Genomic DNA, 11,026 nt, shown 5'->3' with positions numbered 1-11,026 from the left:
GGAAACTTCCAAAACTTTTCCTCCAACGAAGCGACTAAGATCCTAGATCTCTGATAGCATTTCAAGTGACAGCAGCAGTAGCAGCCTCAAAGTCTGAGGGACTGAGGAGGCAAAAGATGAACATGTACAGCCTTATAGTTCAATTGAAAATAATGACAAAATAATGAAAATAAGTCTTATATGTATGGTGTTTTGGCACTTTTTTTCCCCCCTGAAAAGTGAAAATAATGCATTTCCTCTGTTCGAGGTGTGTTTTAGTCTTACTGTCATTGCTTGCATAAATCCAAACTTTTTCCAACCATATAGATGTTTTTAAAGGCTGGTAGTAAGAAAAAAATGCTGTGTTTTCATCCTTAACAATCACATACAAAGTTTGTCAGAAACTTTACAACCCCTCTTTTTTTAAAACAGTATTTTTTGTGTGTAGTGGTTCATAAGGAGTTACAATTTGGTTATGATGTCAAGAAAAAAATCTCCCAGGAAATGCATAAACTCACGTATAACCACAAGTTAAAAATGGAGACAGTAATAACTGAATATTCAAAATAGAGTCTAATTTTGCTTAGAAATGAGAAGCAACATAACTATACTTCTTAAGGTGGGATGTGGTCATTCAAATGAAAGTTGAAAGATTTATTTGTATTTTCTGCTTCTGGTGTAGCATCTCCCCATCTCCAGGAAATTTACTGACTACTTAGTTTTGAAGGCATATTCATTATTGGCAATTTGAAGCCATCTAGAAATGGAGGTTCAGAAGTTTCTCTCCAGTTTGTTCTGTCCCAGAGGTTCTGCACTTCTTGTCCACTACTCAGAAACCTTTGGGGTCCTTGGATGCCCAAGGCACAGAAACAACCAAGAATATATTTGCTATCTGTGTTTGGTGTGATCCTGATATTTAGGTTTCACGTATTCATCTTAGATAAGTATGAAAAGTTTAACCTCTAAATTATTTCAGTTCAGCTGCTGTCTATAAAATTCACCTTAGTCCTTCTGGGGATTCCACCTGTGTCCAACAGTAAGTACGAGTATTCTGCCTGAAACATGCATGTGGGGAGACACATAGAGATAGTGCTAAAGGCAATCTTGCCCCCCATACATTGCAGCTGTGCTAATTATCCAAGAGTGGGAACAGCCTTGCCCTCAGAGCTATGGGTGTGGTAAAAGAGTGAATTAGTTGGGAGAGGAGTAAGTTGGAATTTGTTGGCAGTGCTGCAAGGAGGAAGGGACAGGAGTTCTAGCAAGGGACAGACGGGGTAAGATGGGCTAGGGACAGGAAGAAGTGAGCTGGAAGTGCAGAAAGAAAGTAGAAGAAGGAGAGAAAGAGCCAGAGCTGTGTGGAGCTACTCATGGGACTGCAATATGTAAAAGGTATGGAAGACTTTTTGATAACAAGGTACTGATACTTGGAGCCCTCTGAAGTTTTTAAAGGAGCACTCTTGAGTGCTGCAGCCATCTCAATGACACCGACAAATGGTGACCCTGATGTGATTTGCAACTGGGTTGCAGGTTGAGGTGCAGTGGAGATGGAGCCCAGTGAAGCTGAGAGCAGCAGGTGAAGCTGCCAGTCCGGACTTGATTTTTGACACCTAGAGTACAGGTGAGCAGTTGGGAACATAATGATGGTGACTCAAGTATCAGGAGAAGAAAAGGTTATTCAGCTAAATAACATAGTACCTAGAGTTAAACAGAATATAATTGAGAAAGTTACTAGCTGTGAAGGAGAAATAAGGGATTTTGAATGTTTGTAAGTTGTACAGTTAATGAACCATTTTGGGACCATGAAGGTCTATAGAACTGCTATGTGAATGTCTCTCTGAAAGCTCTGCCCTTGTACAAAGTTTGGAAAAAAGATTTGCAGAGGAAAAAGGGAAGAATAAATCCAGGAATAAATGAGGCTGAGTTTGGCTAGCTGCTGGAATTTCTCCTCAATGACCTTGGATGTGGCCACTGAGGGGACCCTGCGGTTTGAGGTCTGCAGGAAGGATCCCAAATTGCAGGATCTGCAGGAGAACCATTGCCACAGGGAAATGAGACAGTTTGTGCAAGATAGAGAACATCATGCAAAGCAATAAAGTTGAAGAAAGAACAAGAAAAATAAAGCAACAAATACAGAAGAATTGGGAGACAGATCAATTCTATTACTCAGTAGAATATGTCTATTTTCTTGTATATATTTGCTAGTCTAGTAAAAATGTGCTGTATTTGAACATTTATATAACTGTTTGTCTTAATAAAAATACAAAAATATGTTATAATGTCAATTTACCTAATAATGTTTTTCTAGAAATGTGACTTTATGATTAAAAAAAGAAAGGGGGAATTGTGGAAAGACAGCTAGAGATAGTGCTAAAGGCAATCTTGCCCACTATCTATTACAGCTGTGTTAATTATCAAAGAATGGGAACAACCTTGCCCTCACAGCAATGGGTGTGATAAAAGAGTGAATTAGCTGGGAGGGGAGTTAGTTGAGGTCTGCTGGCAGTGCTGCAAGAAGGGAGGGACAGAAAGGGTAAGATGGCTGTGCTAGGGACAGGAAGGTGAGAGCTGGAAATGCAGAAGGAAGGTAGAAGAAGGAGGGACGGAGCCAGAGCTGTGTGGAGCTACTCATGGGACTACAACATAGAAAAGGTATGGAAGATTTTTGATAACAAGGTACTGATACTTGGAGCCCTCTGAAGTTTTTAAGGGAGCACTCTTGAGTGCTGCAGCCATCTCGACAACACATGCACATAAGGTGGGAGCCTATGTACTGATGGAGGATAGGGGGATACCCAGGATGTGTTGTTTCTTTCCTGCAATAATGTTTTAGAGTGCTGAAGACTGGTTTGGGAGAATACAGAAATGGAACTATCATTTTCCTCCTAAAGGCTGTTTGTTGTAACTGTTTTGTAGATTATGTTTTCTTTTACTATGTATATATTGTCATTCTGTGATGTGAATTTCTCTAAAGGCCAGCAAATGCTTTTTCCATCCTATATTTGGAATTCATTTTCTGAAATTCTTGGCTGTTAGCTGAAATTCCACAGACTGGGATGCTTTAAATGTTGGGCAAAGAGGATCTGCTTCATTTGCCGTACAATTTATTTCTCTTTTCCTCTTTATCATATGTGTCCTACCTTTGCATTCTACCTGTCTGAAGTCTTTAGGGAGCAATCACTGTTTTTTTGTGAATTTCTTCCAGTGTCTTACAGTTTAGATTTGCATCATAACTATTGAACCAACATACTTTAGGCCTGTGTCAACTTTACATTTTACATTCTTTGGGATGTTCACTTTCTTTGTTTTCTCTCGATTATTTTGTAAGGAAAAAATGAAGCAGTCTCTTTCTGATGGAACATCATACTATTGGGAATTATTTTTTTATATTACTGTGCTTTTTTTCTTAGCAAAATTTATCACTGAAGGAATGAATCTTTACTGAGTTGCTGGAAGTTTTAACCATGTGAATAATAACGTAAAATACCTGCCTGAGAAACATCAGTGAAAATGGATGATTAGAGGGAGTGAAAATGTTTGTTTTGATAAATTAAAGATGAACAACCTCGGGGAAAAAAAAAATGCTATTTTTATTGTTGGCTGCATATATAAATCCAAATGCATTAATACTGTTAGTGGCATTTATGCACATTTCTAATGCATACTAAGGACACTGCTGGTCTTTGCATGTTTAAGTATAACAGAACTGAGCCTATGGAAGATGGCCTGTCTACTACTATGTAACTTTGATATTTGCCTGGATAATACTAGAAATACTTCTGAAAAGAGATTTTTCCTGCTAAGATGAGTATTTTTGATCATAAAACAACTGAAGTCCGGTTAAAGAAAATAATTTAATACTGGAAGTAGTACAAGCCAATTGCCATAGGATCACCCACGTTACTCTGTAATTATAGATTGACAGATTTTTCTGGTAGAAGACTGATACACAGGAGTTCTTGAAGGATTGGTGTCAAGGTTATTTAAGATGTTCAAAGCACTAAAAATGGAAGCAGTAGTTTTTAAAAATGAAATTTTATCTTTAGGTACAGAGACTTTTGTATGGTTCTAAGAACAGTTGTACAAAGAAATTCAGTAAATGAAAACAAAATGAAACTACATTACAGAAGATACTGTCACTGCTGCTTTCAAGTTTCTTTCTGAAATACATAACTGAACCTCAGAGGTTTTGTGTTTAGGGAAGTGGACAGGTGGGATTGGCATGGTGTGTCTCCTATATGAAACAAGAAAAAGCTAACTGCAGGAGAGAGATGGTGGAGGATAAGGTTGTTTGCCAAATGGATTTCAAAGTTAATTGCCTTGAGCCTGTTCGCTGAAACTAAACTGTGCAAAAAATAAAGGGCTTTCACGAGTGGGGAAGTCAAGAAGGTATTGACCTGCACCCGTGTATTCCAAGAACCTATAAACTGAAGCTTTTCTAGGAATGGAGAGGAAGATTATTTTAGTTGGATGTTTTTGTTTCTGGAAGGTTTGTATCTAGGCCTTTAGCTACTGTAAAGCAGTGAAATCTTGTTGGAGTGTTTACAGTAAAGTTATGCTGATTTTGAGAAGCTGGGAAACCTGACCTGATATAGCCTTTCAATGTAGTAGTGACCTAGCAAAATGTTAAACGTTCCATTACCAAAGGTCCACAATAAAGGATTACTTAACTCTACCAGAATAATCACATCCTGGGAAAAAGTCATCGGGAGAAATCTCTCTGTGAGCAATTGCATTCTAGCTATTGGGACATATTTTAATGCATGTATCCCTACACTCTTCCCAAAAAAACCCCTTCACAGCTCCATTGTTTTCATCACATAACAAAAATACTCCAGTCTTTCTTCTTCCTTCTTCTGAGAAAATCAAGATGTATTGAACTGCACCAGTTGAGCCTCATTAAAAAACACAAAGAAAAAAATTCCATGGAGGTTAGAATGGGTTGAGATAATTAAGAAAACAGTTTTCTTTTCACTGGCATAGTTTTCCAGACAACAGACTGCTTAATGTAGAACCTAGATATAAAGGTCTTCTATCAGAATTTGAAATGTTGTTTTCTGAAAAGATGACAAATAAAACCCTGCTTTGCAATTAAGTTTTCTGGACTGGATCCCAACCATCCTGAACTTCAGTATGGTTGGGGGTTTTTTGTTTGTTTTTAAACACTGTGGACTGTCTTGAATTTGTGATTAGAATTTTCTCAAGCAAAAGGAACTTCAGTATTGCCAAAGAAATGGAATGGCAATACCAGGCAAATACAGAGTCAAATCCTCCTGACAGACAATCTGTCAGAGGTGGACAGAACCTGAGGAGCTTTGGGAAATTTACTTTACAGGTTTTCTGATTCGTTTTCTCTTCCAGGGAATGGATTTAAGATTCATTAGTCTTCAAATGAGAGCCTAAAAAAAATTAAGATCTAATGTAGAATTTTGGATGTCTGAAAAGCATATTCCCTAAGTCCTACTCAATTGCCTCTGCAGCCAAGGAAGCAAATGTTTTATGTTAGTTATTTTATTTATATTGAGGTAAGTCTTGGCCAACTTAAAATTTGGTTTCCAGTTGTGTCCAGAAATGCCTTGATCAAATGCTTCTATGCAATGGGAGGGAGAGATGGTCCCTCCCATTTTCTATCCTCCATGTTTGTGGTACATTCGTTCATTTTGAGAGCTATACATCAATTCCCTGAGATGGAGAGGGATCCCTGTGCCCTGTCTGGACCAGGCTAGAGTATACTCAGTAAAATAAATTTCATCCTTTTAGGGAAGAAAGGATGTGTGCGAGCAGTTTAGTTTGGTAACTTGTTTGTGGACTTATTTTTTCTTGTGATGATGGTGGTTGTTTTCTTTGTGATGATGGCTTTGGTGGTTTAGAGCAAAGTCTGCTTCCTTCACCTGGACTGCTGACGAATTCTGCAAAACATACACCTTAGGCCAGGACCTGGCAGAGGTCCATCAATGAATATGCAAATATACTATATACACCTATATATATGTGTGTGTGTATATATATATACTATATACACCAATATATAGGTAAATCTAATCACTTAGCAACAACAGAGGAGAGTGTGGCCTATGGTGATGTTCTTGCTATTAGTGCTTATGACAAGAAAAGACGTCATGCTCATGTCCCCTTGGAAGTGCATCTCCTAGAATGTTCTGTGCCTAGATCTGATTGCCATCTTTCATTTGCTCTTGCTCTCCTTGGTCAGGAAGGAGTTTTTATCCTCCTGCTGAGTAAATGCTGTGGGTCTGATGTAATTCAGGATTGTATGTTGGATAAAGACTGTTGCTGAGTACAGCAGTCATTTGTGACCGTTTAATTTTGCATCTGTGCTTCAAGTTTTCCCTCAAAGAGAGAACACTCTCAGAAGCTGAGCATAGTTTGGAAAGCAACCCAAATGGTTGTCTTCTGCTCATAGTGGTTCATCACCTTCTTTTAGAGCTGGGGGCAGTGATGAAAGTAATGCAAGAAGGAAATAATTTTCCCCAGAACTATAATAATGAGGAGTAAACCTCCTTAAGTCAACAACCCCTATTTTCTGTTTTCTTACTTTCTATTATTGTTTAATTTGGCAGCATCTGCTTTAAAGTTTGTCAGACCAACTGTTGGTAACTGAGATTTGTCTAAAGTTTTGACTTGCAATATTACAGTGTTAAATACATCATAAGGATGAGTTAATATTGAATTAATTGAAAAATCTGTTTCTGACTCTTAAGGTCACCTAGCCTCAAGAGCTCACAGCCTTGCTTTCCAGATCTGAGTAGTGTTTGTTAACATTGAGAAGCAAGATATCACCTTATATACAAATTCCCTTTTTGCTTCCCACTTCATTGTACTGGAAAAAGCTGTCTAAGCATAAATGAACACTGATACATTATGTCCAGAAACTGCTATGATGACCATTTTGATAGGAAGTTCATCAGAAATTATACTGTGAATCTTACTCTTGAAGGACTTTGTGACATACCTGAAGGTCAGATATATGAAATACAAACGTAAAGTGAAATTCTTTTACAGTTACTCCAGCTGTCAGACTTAATGTTAATTTAAAAAGGTGGGGGGTTTTTTTGGGTTTTTTTTTTCAGTTTTACATACTAGAATTAAGTTATTACCTTAAGGAATGAAGAAACATTGGAAGTCATTTAATGTAAAAATTTTTGAACTATTAGGTATCTCTACTGACCAATTTTTAGCAAAGCAGACATTGGATCTAGTGTTTAACCTACTGCTGTTCTGAGAGGGTATATAAACCTGGCAGCTGCCATGATGACCTCTTTAAGTTCTCTAACAGGAACGAATTCAGTAGCACTAGAAGGTCATTTTGGCAACAATCCTGTGATTTAGAAACAGTACTCAATTCTCTGCAAGCATTATTCCATGCTATGATATAACTTTTTAACTATTTGGAATATTTATCTTAAATTCTTTCATGAAACTGGCCCATAAATAGTACTTATATCATTTCCATTGGAGTCCTTTGGGGTAAGTATTTCTTATTCCCATTTTATAGACAGCACCATGAAACATTAACAGAAGAAAAAACAAAACCTACTAGTTTTTGTGTCTCCTTTTTTCTTCACCAAAATGAGAGTGGAGTGGAATCTCTGAGAGGGAAAATCTCCACTTCAAGTCAAGAACAAAAACATTCAAGACAGTTTTTGACAGAGAAATGTTTTCTCCCCCCCACTTCCTGTAAACTCCATTTCCCCCTTGCCTCCCCTAATTAAAACAATTGCAGAAAAAACTTATTTAAAAATAGTTCTTTAAAAGCCATAGAAAACAAATAATTGTTGAGTCCTGATTATTTTTGTAAACATTTTTGTCTGTGTCTCATAAAGGATGATACTGTACATACACAGTGATGAACTGTTCATTTTTTTCTGAGAAAAGCTAGAACAATTTTAGGTCATGCTGCTGCTTTACATGCGGTGGCAATGGTGATGGCTGTGGTACTCATTGTTCCCACTGCTCTGCACCAGCACATCTAACACTCAGAAATTATGTGGGCCCTGATTTATAACTGCTCTCAATTGTTATTAGTCCCAGTTGCTTCAGAGTGACTCTTCAGAGTGTAAAAATAAACACTTGGGTTTCTAAAGAATGAGGGTCTTAATATGTAGTTGCATTTAACTGAGTCTGGCCCTGACCTTATGAAGGAAAATAAACCATATGCAAGCATGGAGCTTGTTAATATTTTCTTGAGTCCTTTCACTTGGCTTCAGTCACTGTCACTAATTTGTTTTGATTATGGTAAAATTTCAAGAGTTTGCCTACTTTTATTTTGTCTGAATGACTCTGTGGGGTCTTGGTTATTTTATATTACCTTGACTGTCACAAGTAAAATCAGATGCTGTTAAAATTATGTAAATGTAAATGTCAATAAAATAAATTGTTCTATTTTTGCAGATGTTCTTCATCTGGATTGAATTTGATCATGGATGCTTGTCTTCATGCATAATGATTCAAAGCTAAAGGATGAAAGTGTTCTTGGAGCAAAGAAAACACATTCTGAATCTTTACTGTAAATTATACACTATACAAAATCAGTCCAAATTGTTCAAACCCTTGGACAATTACAATGTTATTCTACTCACCATGCTGAGTACTGTATAATTATCATGGTTAGCAGCAGTTTGCTTGCTCTTAGTCCTGAAGGGAGATACAAGCTTTACTGAACAAGAAATAAAAGCAGATGTTAGACCTTATTTTGTTTTCTGACTCAGCAACTGAAAATACCCACAAAATCTGAAGGCTTTTTTCCCCATTTATTTAATTCATATAGCATTAACAAAAACACTCCTATTGATCAAATATTCACTGTGCTGTACATAATGGGTAGTGTGGTTAGTTGCATGATTAAAGAATTTGTGAAGTTGCAACCCCCAGCTTCATTTGTAAAAAGAAAGAAAAAAAATCAGAGATATTGTTCCCAGAGAAGGAAGATCCAATTAACAAGAAACATTTCATTGGTTTTCTAGTTTACAAGATCACCCTTCTCCTATTAAGTCAATGATAGATTTATTTGCATAGTTAAGCATGCAGGAAACATACTTCACATTAAGTCTGTTTGTTTTGTTGGGTTAGTTTACACATCCTCTTCACAAAGATGACCAGTCTTCCTTATGAAAAGTTTTCCAGTAGAATTAAATTCCAAGGACTTTCTTGGCTTATGGGCCAAGCTTTTGAATCTTGATAATTTTTGTGTAATTGTTTTAAGCCTTTAATCTAAATGCCAGATATTTCTGCAAACTTTGGGCGGTCCTACTGTTTACTTGATGTCAAAACTTGGAGCAAATGGATCAGGAAGCCAGTAATAGGAAACACTTTTGGCTTGACCAGTTAGAGGAGGATGTGGGATTCCTGTTGCCATCAGGCTGTTTTGTTTAGAAGATAGTAATTAATATTTTTTTATGCCTCTATGTAATTTCTGCCTAATAAAATCTAAAAAGTATTTCTAATTTTCCCATAAATATGCTATAAGAATACTATGGAATAGTCCAAAAAATAGCTACTATTCCTGTGGCTAGACGTCCTGTTAGCTATTATAAAGTCTTTCTTTCCCTGGAGAGTTAAACCCTGAAATGGAAACTCCCCAATGGAAGAGTTAGCTAAATTTAGTCTCTGATAAGTTATTAAAGTCTACCTAGGTCTTCTGGAATGTGTTACTGTGAAGAGCGTGGTGCCATAGCCAGACAGACGGAAGACTAGAGCACTGGTCACTGTGCACAAGACCTTATCTCAAGGTGGCAGTTGAAGAAGGCAGAAAATAGGATTAGTTGCAGTCTTTCCTTTCCTTTTCATTGAACAACACATGTCTTGAAGGAACTTTTAGATTCTTAATCTGTGGCCTGGAACTGCTTCTTGCTGTAGACTGACCCTCAAAAGTATGTGAGATTTGTAGTGGAACTTTTATTCCTCAGTATTTAGATTGCTGCAATTTCTCTTTAAAGTGTTTTCTTCTGGTTACAGAACTTGCATCTTTGACTCTGTATTGGCACAGATGTGCTCATCTTTCCCATCTTATCTTTGTCTTTGAACTGTTCAGTAGCTCTTCACACTGACTGCAAGTCCCACAATTGATAGATCTTTTTTCTGTGTGGAAGCCTGTCCTAGGGTAACTTTATGATGCCTGTATCCCCAATCGTCTGTTCTGTTTGTGCTGTATATTGAGTCCTGTGCCTTTAAGACTGGTTCTAAGAGCAAGGAGAAGCGCGGAGTTTGTTTTGAGAAAACTGCCTGACTCCTCCACGTTCTTCTGCGGACGGTGTGTCCGGCGGAGGCTTGGAGAGACTGCAGGACAGAGATCTTTTTTTTCTTTGCTTTTAGTTAGTTTCAGCTAGCTAGGGCAGAGAATTTCCCTGGACTGTTTTTTTCCTTTTTCTTGGAACTGTTTAAACCTGCTCTGGACTGAAAACCCAGGGGAGCACTGGGGGCTGCACCTGCGGCCCACCGGGGCCTGGACCTCGGCATTTTCCAGCAGCGCTGGAGGGACTGGGACTGAGGAGACGCTGAGAGAGAGCCGAGCTACACCCACGGCAAGGACTTTCTCAGTTTGCCATCTCACTTCAGAAGGAGAGGTTTTATTGTTTCATACTATTCATTCTTTATACTTGTATGCACTTCATTTGTTTAGTAAAATCGTTTTTTCCACTTTTCTCCAAAGAGGGTTTTGGTTTTTTTTTTTCCGGACCGGTTGGAGGGAGGGGCCATGTGGGTTTGCTTCCTTAGAGGGATCCTATACAGGGGTTTTCTCCCAAATTTGTCCCAAACCAGGACATATTTCTAACTGGCGCCCACTGCGGGGCACGAGAGAGTGGAAAAAACTTGTATTGATTATTATTAACTGCATTTTTTTGGTTGTCCTTTGGGTGGGGATTAAACAGTCAGTGGCCATGTTGCTTCTTGAATTCCTAATGTCTCTTAGAATGGAGTCTTTTCTGCATTTCTGTTCCCTAGGCTTTTTTGAGGTTTTAATACCTTTCTGGTCCCTAGGTTTGTTTTCTTACCCAGAAATAGCTCCAATATTGTCCCTAACATACAGCTTTTA

The 11,026-nt window shown here is 37.9% G+C and overlaps 1 long non-coding RNA gene across 1 annotated transcript; it reads left to right on the top strand.

Annotated features, from left to right (window-relative positions):
• The first annotated feature begins 1,207 nt into the window (after window positions 1-1,207).
• On the top strand, window positions 1,208-9,329 carry LOC120755936 (uncharacterized). The gene is made up of 3 exons (XR_005701940.2): window positions 1,208-1,368; window positions 1,507-1,597; window positions 8,386-9,329. It is a non-coding gene; the product is annotated as an uncharacterized LOC120755936 (long non-coding RNA).
• Window positions 9,330-11,026: the final 1,697 nt, after the last annotated feature.

This window comes from Hirundo rustica, chromosome 1, assembly GCF_015227805.2.
Source record: "Hirundo rustica isolate bHirRus1 chromosome 1, bHirRus1.pri.v3, whole genome shotgun sequence".
In the NCBI taxonomy this organism is placed as follows: Eukaryota; Metazoa; Chordata; class Aves; order Passeriformes; family Hirundinidae; genus Hirundo; species Hirundo rustica.
The sequence above is the reverse complement of the archived record's forward strand: the minus strand, read 5'-3'. Positions and strand labels throughout refer to the sequence as shown.